The following is a 12,941-nucleotide window of genomic DNA, read 5'->3' on the forward strand; positions in this document are numbered from 1 at the left end:
AGCACTCTGTAGTACAAATAGGGGATAGCTAGACAACATGTAGAGGGCATGTCTACAGCTTTTCCTAAGCTTGGCTGAGGGCCTGAATTGGTAGGTTCGTAAAATGTCACAGTATTTCCATGAGGATTACATGATCACAGGTCATAGTGCTGGAGATATTCCTGGTAGATCTGAACCATTGCCAGCATACAGATGTCCCTCCTTTAAACATCTTAAGCGGTTTTAAAGTTTCCTGGGCTTTTTCAGAGTTAAACATCCCTTTTTTCTATAAGCCATTAAAGGATAAGAACATACCTACAATGTAGCTGACGCATTCTTAAAACAGCACTTCTGGTTGAGTAGGTATTCTTAAGGTCATGTCTAAAGCTTGTGACTGTCCTACATCTTCTCAGAGCCAAGACGGGGGGTTTAAGAACAGAAAGAGACGCTGCTGGATGAGAGCGCTGATCCTCCAGCCCAGCAGCGTGCCTCAGCGGCAGCAGCAGATGTTATTTCAATAGAGTTTGCACGCCTGGCCTTGTGTTTCCTCAGCATCCCCGTTGCGTCAGGGATGCCAGCCGGTACCTCCCTGACTAGCCCTTTCTCATCTTTCCTTGTCAACCTGCTGAGAGTCCGACAACTGCCTTTGAACTCGCTGATGGTACCTGCCTCCGCAGCCTTATCCAGCAGGAACTTCAGGAAGCTCGCTGCCAGCTGTGAAGAGAGGAACTCTTACCTGTCTGAAGCTGATCTCCAGTAGCTTCTTCAAATGCCTCCTACTACTCATACTGGCAGGATTTGCTGAACAGTGGTGCTGCATTGATTTGCTTTTCCTTTTTCTTTTTTTCCTGTTTTTTTTCCCCCCTGCTTGTAAGCTGTGGTCACATTCACTGTGAGCCTCATGTCCTCCCAGCTGAGAGGTCCCAGATTTTGTAGTCTGGCCTTAACATGGCAGCTGCTTCATCCCTCGATCACTTAGCTGCCCTGCTGTAGACCTTCTTGAAGTCCGCTATGCATTCCTGCCGGTGCAGAGACCAGAACTGAACACAAGATGTGGATGCTTCATTGTTTTGTACAGTAACATGTTTAAGTACCATGTTTTCAGTACCCTTCCTAATGATACACAATGTTTTATTGCCTTTTTTTGGTCAGCTACTGCACTTTGAGCTGATGATTTCAGAGAAAACAGTGACTCAGCCTTTTTCCCGCAGTTGGAACTGGAGAAAGTGCAAGTGTTGAGTGGTTGAGGCGGTATTGCTCAGAATATTTTTCCCCTAGATACATTACATCATGTCTATCTACGTCAAAGTGTATCCGTTGTCTTTTAGTGACTTGCTTCATATTGTGAGATCCTTCTGGATTTTTTTTTTTCCCCATTGGCATGGCTTTTGTCTACCCATAAGAGCTTAATATCACCTGCAGTCATTTTGTGATGCTGAATAAAACCAATTCTTGGGGACCTGACTCCAGACTCTTCTCTATGCATGCCTCTCTTCCCCATAGGCAAAAGATGTATATAGTACTTGTGTAGGTATTGAGAATAAATTCTTAGTATCTGAGTTGCTCAGATACTGCATGTTGTGTAACTTGCTGTGTAATGAGATGGATCTCACCTGCCCTAAGCAATGACTGAGTAATTTTTTTTGCTCTTCTTAACCTCCTTGAATGTAGCTTCCACCAGAACTGTCATTTAATCTCTTATTGTTCAGTATGTCTGGTCTAAAATTTGGCTACTGGTGGCTGAGTAGATAACTTGGTGGACATGCTCAATGATGTGGTGTAAATGAATTTAGTTTCCAGGTGCATGCCCTTTTAGTTCAGGGCAGAGTTCAGCTGAGATGAAGGAAAACGCATTTGGATCACTCTCAGCATCTTAATTAGAATTTGGTTTTTTTCAGTTTCAAAACCTAGTTTTTAACAACCATAAGCTCAGTGATTTAGGAGGAGTTTCTCTCAGTGGGAGAGGGGAAATTGTGATTGGAAACTGTTGAAAGACTTTTGTAGATGCTATAAACTAAGGAGACTAAACATTGCTTTTGTTTTTAAACCATGGTGGGTGGGAAGCAGAAGGCAGGTATAAACAGAAGATTGGGAGTGGGGAGAAGAATGCAGCAGTTAATTAGCCACTGATTTGTCAATTTGTTGTCACTTACGGAAGCAAATATAAGCTTAACCTGTTCCTGAGGTATAGGACAAGTCAGCTGACACTGGTACTGCTGTCATTATGCTCATGAGCGTTTAAAGCTATTTGAAGTATGTCCGATATGGTGATAATCACACTGTAAATGTGCCTAGTACATATTTTGTCAACCAAATATATAATCTGAAAAAAGAGTTAGTGTTCTGTGCAGTACTTCAGTTGGACCTCTGACTTTTCCTTACCTTAATTTTGTGTTGCTTTTGTGATTCAGAGGCAGCCGCTTGCATTAAAACTAATAACTAGTTAAACAGAACTTCTCGAAAATATAACATAGGCTGTGAACGTTTCCCGAGGAGGGTCTCATAGCGGTTCGTTCTTGGCTGTTTGCTAGTTAACCTTTTCAACAGACGTAAATGAAAGCATTAAATCATTACTGCTGATATTCGCAGTTGAAGCCAAGATTTAAACAAAGATTATAATAAAGGACTACAGTGCAATGTGAATCTCCTATGTAGTAGAGTTGTAAAGAAAAGATGTGTGGCTTTCTGCACTGAATTTCTTCTCATCTGGCCAAAGCACAAAAAAATGCTGGCAAGTTTCATGTATGGAGGTGTCTGTCCTATAATCACCCCCCATCTCTCCCCATGGTAACAGATAAAAATTTACAGTTCCTGGTGGATGTTTAGCTGCTGCTGTGCCTAAGGCAAATGCAATAAATATGTCAATAGGGGAAAAAATCGCTGTCTAAGTAAGCAAATGGTATTTTTAGTCCTGTTATAATTGACTTATGAATAGCGTGTCAGGTATTGGTGTCGGCAAATTGAGGAAGCTACTAAAAACCAAAAATAGTTTGAGCGTTGAAAGACTCGTAAGGATGATCAAAGGTTTAGAAAGACGGGCTTTTACAGTGATCCACTTCTGCCTCTCATTCTACATAGCTAATAGAAGAAAAGATTTGATTGAGTCGCTCTTCAAAATTGCCCTAAAATTGCCTTAATGGGAAATGATATAATAAAGGGCTGTTAACATTCAGCTCTGCAGACTGCTAAATTAGAAGTAGGTTAGATTTAGGTTAGAAATAAGGGATGCACTTTTAATGATGAAGGAAAAAAAGTGCACATATGGAACAATCTAGTCGGTGGTTTATGTAATCTTTTAATCATATTGTAAAACTTTTTAACAGCTTTTCCTTAGCAGGTGTGCTGTCAGAATGAAGTAATCGTATCTCCAAGGTCTTTGCTCGATATGTCGGAAGATCATGGATAAATCCTTGAGATTCTCAACAAATGTTGTAATTTTACAAAGCAGGTTTTTTGAAAGGTGACTTGTGTTTTCTACTTAATTTTTTGCGCTTTAAAAAAAGAAATATTTTGACATAGATGATGAGATCTCAATTTCATTAAAGATTAGAGGAACTTCAGCTCTCTTTTTAGCCTGCCAGAGAATAACAGGAGACTTCCAGGCGGTTGAATCCAGCCTCTAAGACAACATCCTTCAGCATCAGTCACGCAAAGGCTAAAAGTTGAATACACATGTGTATTCGTAAATGTTTTTGGTGCCGGTAGGTAAATAGAAAAAATGCACCTTATGTTGAGTCTGTGATATTCCTCATTCATTTAGAAGGATTGTTGTTGAATGACATGTGCTACTCGGCTTGCTGGAGACTGTGGTTTGTGGTTCCTCGTGTGCTGCGAGCCTTTACTCTTCACTGGAATGGGAGATCGGCTCATGAACTGAATATCTGAATTCATTTCAAGGGAATACTGTTAGGTTAGAGTCAATCAGTTCCTGCTACAGGAGAACAGGATTAAATTTCTTGTGGTCTGCTGCTTACCACAGCTCTGGAAAGAGATCAGTGCTGCAGATGGGGTGAGTGTCTGAGCCTCTGTAGTTGTCCATGGAGCCATATTCTCATTTTATTTTGAGGTAGGAACATGAAGCTCACAAAATATTCCTGTTTTCGATGATTAGATGTTACTCTTGGAAAGAAGATGTTAAATTGCGGCTCCATTTCCAAGAAAACATTTGAGGAAACTGCAATACAAAATGCATAGTTTCATAAAAACAAATACAGTGTTAGAGATATCCAGTACTCAAGGCATCCATAAATCATAGAAAAAACTATTTGTGACAGGAGCCACAAAGCCTGTTTGAGGACTATACTGCCCCAAACCATCTCAATGGGTATAGCAGTAATAGTAGTATTCTTTCTTTAAAATACAGTCGTCTTTTTGTTCCTCAGTGACTTCATGTAGGTAATTGGTTTACCTGGCAAGTTGGTTTTGGCTGAGGAACTTTCTTATTTTGTAGCACCTCTAATGTTGTTACAGCTTCTTTCCTGTTCTGTTATTGTCATCTGTGCATGGTATTACAGAAACCTTGGTTGGAAAGGACCTCTTGAGGCTGTCTGCTCCAATCTCCCAATATCTATTCGGGTTAAAAACAGTTTTCCTTGAGAACTGGTTAACTTTTAGAAGGTATGTAAAAGTTTGTAAAGAATATGGTCCAAAAATTGTTTTTCTTTCTGCTTATTCAAACTGACAGTTTGCTCCCTACCTAGTAGCACGGTAAGACACATAAGAATATAGATGCAGAACATGACTGATCCCTTGAAAATATTAGTAGGAGTAGAAGTGCGTGAAATCTGCTTAATTTTTAATTTCACTTTGAAGAACTACTTTGGAGCAGATAGGAAACGTAAGGTTGATTCATGTTGTACAGCTGTAAATGTGGTTTGTGTGACAGCGTTCACATGCATTCAGGAAAAGAGTTAAAGGAGAAAAGTCAGTCCGGACCTCCATGGCATGAGGGAATCCTTACCAACAGGACAGCTCCCCCAGCCAAATGCTCTCAAATCTCTCTTTACAGTCACAAACCAGAGTAGGAGCCTAACTTTTGTTTTTTTTTCTCTTCAAATCTCAGCATTGAATGACTTTCTCCTATATAGAGATATAAATGCTACAAGGTGCTTCAAAAAGGGAAAGGTTTTGCATAGCAAAGAAGGCAGGTTTGTAAACATGATCTGAAATGAGTAGCTACCTAAATGCATAGTCTCAGTTTACTTCTCAGTGAATGAAGTTTTTTTAGAATGTGGCCAGAATCCACTAATCTTTTTTCAGTGTTAGGTGTTAAATGAAAACCATACTTGGAGAATAAAGCTAAGAAGTTTCAAGCCAGAAAAGATTAGAGGAGGCTGGGGAGACAAGGTAAACCCAAGAGTGAGAAATACCATCATCAAAGTTCCTGATGTGACTCTGCTGCTAATAAAAATACATGAAGGAATGAATGTTCACTGACTGTTGTGGTGTCTGAATACACAAAGACACACACAAAAAAGTGGAATTGTTACTTCTATCTTTGGAATCGTAACAGTGTTTGCTTCATTTACGCTGTTATGAGTTGATATTTCTGTAGTGGCTGGTGTTTGTCAGACTTAAGATGCATTAGCCTACAGAGGACCTTGTGCTTAATAGAAATCTTTGAAAAATACGATACAAGTAAGTTGCTAAGTGCACTTACACAATTTTGAGTAGACTGGTATGACCTTCAAGCTTCGGTTTCTTTTGCCCTACTTGTTTTTAAATCTAGTGTGTGTCAATCGTAGAAAACAGTCTCTCTTACACGAAATTGTATTAGAAGAATGTGTACTTGCAGGAGGCTGTTCATATACTTGTCCCAGAGGTGTGGCATATCTTCAGTTAATGCACTTATGGAACTGAGTTGCAGTGAACATGGAAGTAAGAAATCATTACAGTGTTTGACTTAAATATAGTAACGGTGCTGATCTTGTAGGCACCCCGATTGGTTAGGTCCCAGTGCAGTAATGGGATCTATGTGGATGCTGGTGCCTGTGCGGGGACAGATCACTGCGGAAACAGCGGCTCAGGTGTTAAGGATAAACACTGGAATACGATCAAGACTTTAAGTTAAAAATATGTTTGTGTCTTAGCTGCAGAGCTTTCCCTGGAGGTGTTTGAAATTGCATGGCTAAGTTCCTGGAATGTAAATTAATGTTCTCTGCCTATCTCTGTGTACATGATAATGTGTTTTTCTGGTGGTTACGTTTACTGTTATCTTCTTGAAATTGGTTGTGTAGACACACTTAACCAAATAGTCTGCTTTGAGTAATAAATGCTGTGATAAAACTTTTTCCAGTACAACAAGAATTAGAAGAAAATTTTAATGCAGCTTGTAATTTTTTTGTAATAACTTAAACTTTTCAATGTTCTTTAATTTTAAGTATAAATGGAACTTGAAGATCAGTTTTCATCACTGTAGAAAAATTAAAATCAAATGTGGTATTTTCTGCTCTGCAATTTTATTTGAGGGTTTGTTTTTTTTTTTTTACTCGGGTGGCTACAATTGTATTGTATAGCCTGGTGACAAGCAGGCATTTTTTTGCAACTTTATAAAACAGTGCGCAGGAACTATCAAACATCTGTAAAGAAAAAGATGCAACATTTCTCGATTTGTTTAACTTTTGAAGTTAATTGTCACTGCAACATATTTTTCTGCCAGAAGAAAGCTCCATTCCACATGCGCTGATCAGGATACTCTGCAGAAACTGTTGGAGGAGGCAACCTGAGGCTTTTCCTTCCTACAGTTAATGCAGCTTCTTCCTTTCTGGTTTTCTCCTGTCTCAAGGCATTTCTTATTACATAAGCTGTTTTTTCTTATAAGCAGACAGCATGATGAGCATCTTTTAAATGTACCTTAACAACTTTTTAAACATTGCATGCTTTGTTCTGGCAGAACATACATTTTCTCTGCTGGGGTGTCCTTTTGCTATTTTCATTTTGTATTTTAAGTGTGTGTTAAATTTTTTCTGCCAGTTCATTGTCTCCTCAGAGAGTACCACCGTTCAATTTTGAAATTTTTAGTAGGCTGCCTTTAAATTTCAGGTGTAATTCTCTTTGGTATTCAAGTTTTATCATGTTTTGCAGCCACAGACATAGATTACAAATGAAAGCAAGCATAATGTTTAAAATCTGTTGGTAAGAGCAGGGCTAATAAATTCATTAAGCCTTGTTACTCCTTCTAATAGGTAGCAAAGTAGTGGCCATCTGCCCTCATAATCTATGAATCTGTTCCAGTTGCTATACCTATGGCTGAAGTTCAGTTTCCATGTGGATTTTGTACCCAGTATGACAATTTTTTATTACTCAACGTTGCTGTCTCCTTTTAACCAAAAAACTGCGCAGACCTTTTTCTTGGGTTCAATTCAGTTTCTTACTCATTTGTTTTACTAGTTCCCCTTTCTTGTCCCCCCATACTTGTATTTATTTCTGCTTTCATTAACCCCTTGATGTGTGTCCCCAGTCCTTGTCCTTACAGACTTTTGAGTAATTCTTCCTTTGTAGTTCTTTGGGAGTTCTAGTTTCTGTTCTGAGCTCTGACCGGCACCTCAAGTCCCAGTTACGGTTGCATGTACTGAGATGACAAGTAGATGTATTAAAAGCAGGCAGAAAGAATATAATGAGTTATAGTTTATATAATTACCTGTTTAGGACAAATTTAATGTATATTCATTTATACGCATCTTTCCTTAGGGTATAATTTTTAATATTAACTACTTAGACTCCGAGACAGTGGTTCCCCTAAAGCTGATAGCAGCTCAAGACAGCCTTGGCATTTACTATAAAAATGTTCAGCAACTGTGTCTTACGTGCCTCTGACAAAAATCAGTCTCCTTTCTTTTAAGATTATTTCTTGTGTTCCATACTTATCCATTTGTAAGCTTGCCTACCTTTTCTCTAAAGGTTTAAGAATAAAGAAAACGTACAATGTCGTCTTCACATGCAAAGACTAATCTTGACACTTTCCGCTCTGAAATTATGTAGGTGATAATGGTGAAATCCGTATGTAACACTTAATTTGTGCGTAGTGACCTGTATTCTGCTGTAGTAATTACACTCATTGCCTAGCAGTATAATCTTTGTCTTTCAGTTAGGTGGGCAAAACGTAATCTTGTTAACGAACAGGGTGAGACAAGGAAAATGCTTTTGATTTGCATGTGGCATGCCTAGCAGCTAGCAAATTGCTTCAGATAATGTGCTTTACTAAACAAGTACAGCCTTGCAGAAAAATGATTAGGCCAATGCAATTTTAAAGGTATTTTCCTTCCGTTTCTAAATGTATTTCTTTATTGTTACAGATATTTCAAGACTTTCCTTGCCAGCAGGTAAGTTCTCTTCTTTCATTTATGTCTTGATGTGACAACAGGCAGCTTTTAAGGGCTTGCTTGCAATATAGTCAAGCTTTTACATAATCAATAATCGGTTCTTACTGGCACTGTCATGGTTCTTAGTCATGTGGGGATCTGAGGTCAAAACAAAACCTGTTGAGGTACAGATTTTCTTACATTTAAATAGTATATTTTGACAAGGGGAGGAGGTAACTGAGATAGAAATATATGCAGTTGTTAAATATGCGTGTGATACAGTTAATGCTTAAAACGACTCAGCGCAGTGTGTGATACAGCTGTCAGAAGAACAGATTAGCAGCAGCCACAAATAGTATTAGTGGTGAATCAGAGGGACAACGTGCAAGGAAACGTGGATGGGTGGTTTATGGGTGGAAGGAATCTCCGCAGGTGCTGGTAGGGAAGGTGACAGACACGTTCACTTGCCAGGGGTCACGGGTGACTTGTACCAGAGCTGGAAAGATCCCTCTGCTCTGTTGGACCCTGTGTCTCCTATCAGTGGTGTTGAAAAATGAAAAAACCTGACTCCAAAACAACCATAAAAACCAACCAACAAAAAAAAAAAACCAAACCCAGATGACTTGATTTTTAAAAATAGCATTTTTTGTTTATTGTTTGATACATTTGGTCTTTAACCAAGTATTAAGCTTTGTAAATTCACTTGTGCTGTGGGCTCAAGTTGTGCTGTAGAGCACAGAAGACCTGATGATGTCTTCTGTTCCCCAGCATTTTGTCCATCTATTCACTGTTTGTAATGTGAGTTACGGAATCATAACCGTAGTGTGCTTTTACTCGTGGTTGAGCAAGTTTGGGACTAGATGTCTGTTATCGGGCCAGCTGCTTTTTGTCCTTACTCTGTGTTGGTGATTTTCCTTATGTATTGGTTCTTTTATTTCTTCTGACTGAGATGTGCTTCACACCTGCCCACAAAATATCTTTTTACAAGTCTAAAGTATAATGGTACTTAGTCACTAAGAATCTGCTCCGGAGGTTGTTGCTCTTTCCCGTTTGAATCAAATGGCAATTTCAATTAAAAGTTTGATAGCTGATATCTTGTAGTCTTTCTACAAGAACTTTAGAGTGGCTGTTCTGGAAAAAAATTGTTCGCTTGAAGCAGCAAAGAGAACTGTAAATGTGGAAAAAAGTTGTTTTTTTTTCTCTTAAGGCATCTTAAAAATGATTTTGAGTGTTGAGAGTGGTTGTCAGGATGGCAAGTACTTGTGGAGAATATTGGAAAAATAAATGTCTGGTCTTTAGTCAGGCTGACAGGAAGATAAGGGGCATTGTGTTTTTTTCTACAGCTTCGAAAACAAGGATGTGTGATGAAACTTCTTCTGAGTTTCCATTTGGGACTTGAAGAGTTAGTTGGATACTGTGAATCTGAGTCACAATGACATTATGCTTTTCAATTTGGGTGTATGTGTGTGGGTGTCCTAATTGTACTTTTTAGCTGTGTCATTGAAGTACTGGTAGAGGGCAAAAATTTGCCCGGAATTTTGAAATGGTAACCTTTTTCCATGGTAAGGCAAGAGGCCTTTATAGAGGGTAGAAAAGCTACACACCACGGCTTGCCTATAGCAGGGATTTGATGGTATTCACTGGTAAGCGAACTAAGGAAACATGCTTTAAAAACATGCTTAAAATATTGTCAAAAGAGAAGGGTGTGTCAAATGAAGTCCCACAGAGGTCTGATTTGTCCTGTCGTATTACAGTATTTTCATTAATGACCATGATGACGGACTTCATGTGCCCATGCAATCTACCAGTAACAACAATGTAAAAAGAGTGGGGAGTGCATTGTGTGATGGGATTAAAATTCAAAAGAAACTTGACAAACTGGAGAAATAGCCAGGGTAAAAGGTATAATGCAATTGAATAAAGATGAGGTTCTACCTTCAGATGGGAAGTTTTAATCTGCAGAACTCATATTTGCTATAAGTAATGGTATTTTCTTATCTCAAGTTTTGAAGAACTTTTTTTTTCCTGGGTGCCACTTTTTTTATCAGTGAACAATAGACGTCACTAGATACGCTCTCACTTTTGCCACCTGGTTTTAGTACTCTAAATTTGCATCATAGTATGGGGGGGTTACAATGTTTGAAGACTTTGCAGTAGGGAGGAGACTGCTTAAAATGGTCTTTATTGTAGCCTCTTGCTTGAGGTTTTTTTACATATAAATTTGTTACAGTCCAGGGGTATACTGAGGTCATCCAGAACACTGCCTTTTCGCTTTGATTTCATAGCAAAATCTTCTTAGAAAGAAGGATTGTTTGTGTGCTGTTGAATGCATTAGTTGATTAGGTCGTTAGTTAAATCATTGCTCAGGAGAGTTATCCTACATTAATCTGTATCACTGCTTTGAAGTCTGTGGGTAACTTGGGGTTTTTTACTACCTTATAATAGAGGCCATGGATATGAGCATAGAGGATTTTTGGGATGGGAACCAGTGGGGGCTTGGAGGGCAACTTCACAGAATCACTGAGGTTGGAAAAGACCTGTAAGATCATCAAGTCCAACCATCAACTAACACCACCATGCCCATTAAACCACGACCCACAATGCCTCATAAAATGCTAAAATATTACCATTTCAAAGCCAGATAGAGAACACAGTACTGTTGTCTGTATGTGAAGTTATTTTGGAATATGAGTGTGTTCACAGTATGCCTGGGGGAATGAAAGACCATTTCCTTTGGAAAATGCAGTTAAACTGTCTGTTGGCACTGTTGGGATTAAAACCAATCCCTCCTGGATTTTGTCGCCTTCTGAATTTAAAACAGGTGTGGCATCTCTGTGACACAGGTGACTTTTCTTTAGGCTTGGTCCTTCGTTCTTGATTCTGTACTGCAAATAAGTATTCATTACCAGAATCAAGAAATAGTAAGGAAGCAAAAAGCTATAGCAAAGAACTCTACCAGATAGGTAGAGGAGAATAAGGAAGAATAAAAGAAATGGGCATATATTGGGGTTTTGGTTAAAAATGGAACAAACCATTCTCCCAGAATGGAGTCTTAGGTACGGACATTTGTTCCTGATGACTCTCTCCTTCAGAGAACATCTGGTGGGTCGAGTAAAATCTTGCTGTCCTAGCATAAGGTATCGAAAAATTAATAGGAAATGAGCATCCTTTGTGTAGCTTAATTCCAGATATGCGGTATATTTGAAGTCTGTCTGATGTTTTTGTGTGCATTTTCTTGACATATAGTGTACAATTTAGGTAAGCACCATCTGCACCCAGTCATTGTTATCTTGAAATATTAAACGGTTTTGGAACTAGTTTTACTTCAAAGTGCTCACTTAGGACCAAAAAAAAAAAAATTGTTACACAATTTCAGCTCAACCTAAAGACGTTGTTCTTTCTGAATTAAAAACACGTCCTCGTTCAGTCTGTCTTTAGTGTGTATGGCCTTGCTTCTTATGTAAGGCCTGCTGGGGATCCATTTAATTAAACCAGATTCATCTCCTGGCCCCTTCCAAAGCAGCACACTGCCTCAAAGCAACCCGCTGCTGCTTTTTTCTCTTACCCACCCGATACAAGGTGGGGTGTTTAATGCTGTGCTGTGTAATTAGATCTTCCTTATCCTGTATCTACACCTGCCTGTGTGATGAACTTAAATATAGCAACTTGAAATGCAACATAGCTTTTCAGACTAGAATTAAAAAAAAACCCCAACGATGGCATGGATACTTTCTATGATGTTAAAAGATGGAAAATTAAAAATCAGTCGATGAATTGCCAGATGAAGTTGCAGTAGCAAGAACTGACAGAATTGAGGATATGCAGAATTCTTAAAATAAATGTTCACACATATTACAGGGGGTAATAAATTATGCAGCGATTATTCACGCAGCTGAGAACAAACTCAATAACATAAGCAGAGAACTGTTGTTAATGTCTCTGCTTAAAAGGGGGAAAAAAATTAACAACTGTGTAGTCAAAAGTAAAAAAGTACAAAATAGTGGCTTTTTGATTTGTCACTTGAATTTTAAATAAGAACTAAATACAAGCTGCACTAAGACCTGTAAACGGTTCCTCTCCTGTCAGAATGCCTGATGTGGTGCTTAAGGGATCACACAAGGAAACCTGCACTGTCTTTTTCACTAAAAATAGTATTTTCAGTAATCCCTTTGAAAATCAGGATTTATTTTTTTTTCTAGGAATCTTTGCAAATTTTATTCAGATTTCTGATGTTATCCAACAATAAACTTAATGTTCATATATTTGTAATGGTTGTAATTTTTTTGTTTGCACTTAAATTATGACGTACTCTTACAAATGAATGAGTATGGAACTGAAAACTTTTCAGTTTATGAAATGTTAGTGCTATCAAGTTAGAATAGCTGTCTGCATGCTCCTTATGGTTCAGAAGATGTGAGAAGGCTTTACTTCTTTTGGTGGAAATATGTTGTATAGTGTTAATTCTTTTTACTACCAGCAAGGTATGTGCTCTTTCTAGACTTCCAAATACCGTATCACAAATACTCTATTACCACTGGATGAGATTATTGCTGACAAAACTTAAATGTCACTTTGAGGAAGTTTCCCTTGCTATTTGTGTGTTAAATCTTCCTATTTTAAAATATTGTTGAGTAGATTTAATAATCTAATCATCTGTACCTC

The 12,941-nt window shown here is 38.4% G+C and overlaps 1 protein-coding gene across 1 annotated transcript in view; it reads left to right on the forward strand.

Moving 5' to 3' along the window:
- The first annotated feature begins 8,277 nt into the window (after nucleotides 1-8,277).
- Nucleotides 8,278-12,941, forward strand: part of PTK2 (protein tyrosine kinase 2) — a 181,259-nt gene continuing 176,595 nt past the window's right edge. The window contains exon 1 of the mRNA XM_059836000.1: nucleotides 8,278-8,300. The gene's annotated coding sequence lies outside the window, so the exon portion shown is untranslated. The remainder of the gene's footprint in view (nucleotides 8,301-12,941) is intronic.

The sequence above is a fragment of the Gavia stellata genome, chromosome 3 (genome assembly GCF_030936135.1).
Source record: "Gavia stellata isolate bGavSte3 chromosome 3, bGavSte3.hap2, whole genome shotgun sequence".
Classification (NCBI taxonomy): domain Eukaryota; kingdom Metazoa; phylum Chordata; class Aves; order Gaviiformes; family Gaviidae; genus Gavia; species Gavia stellata.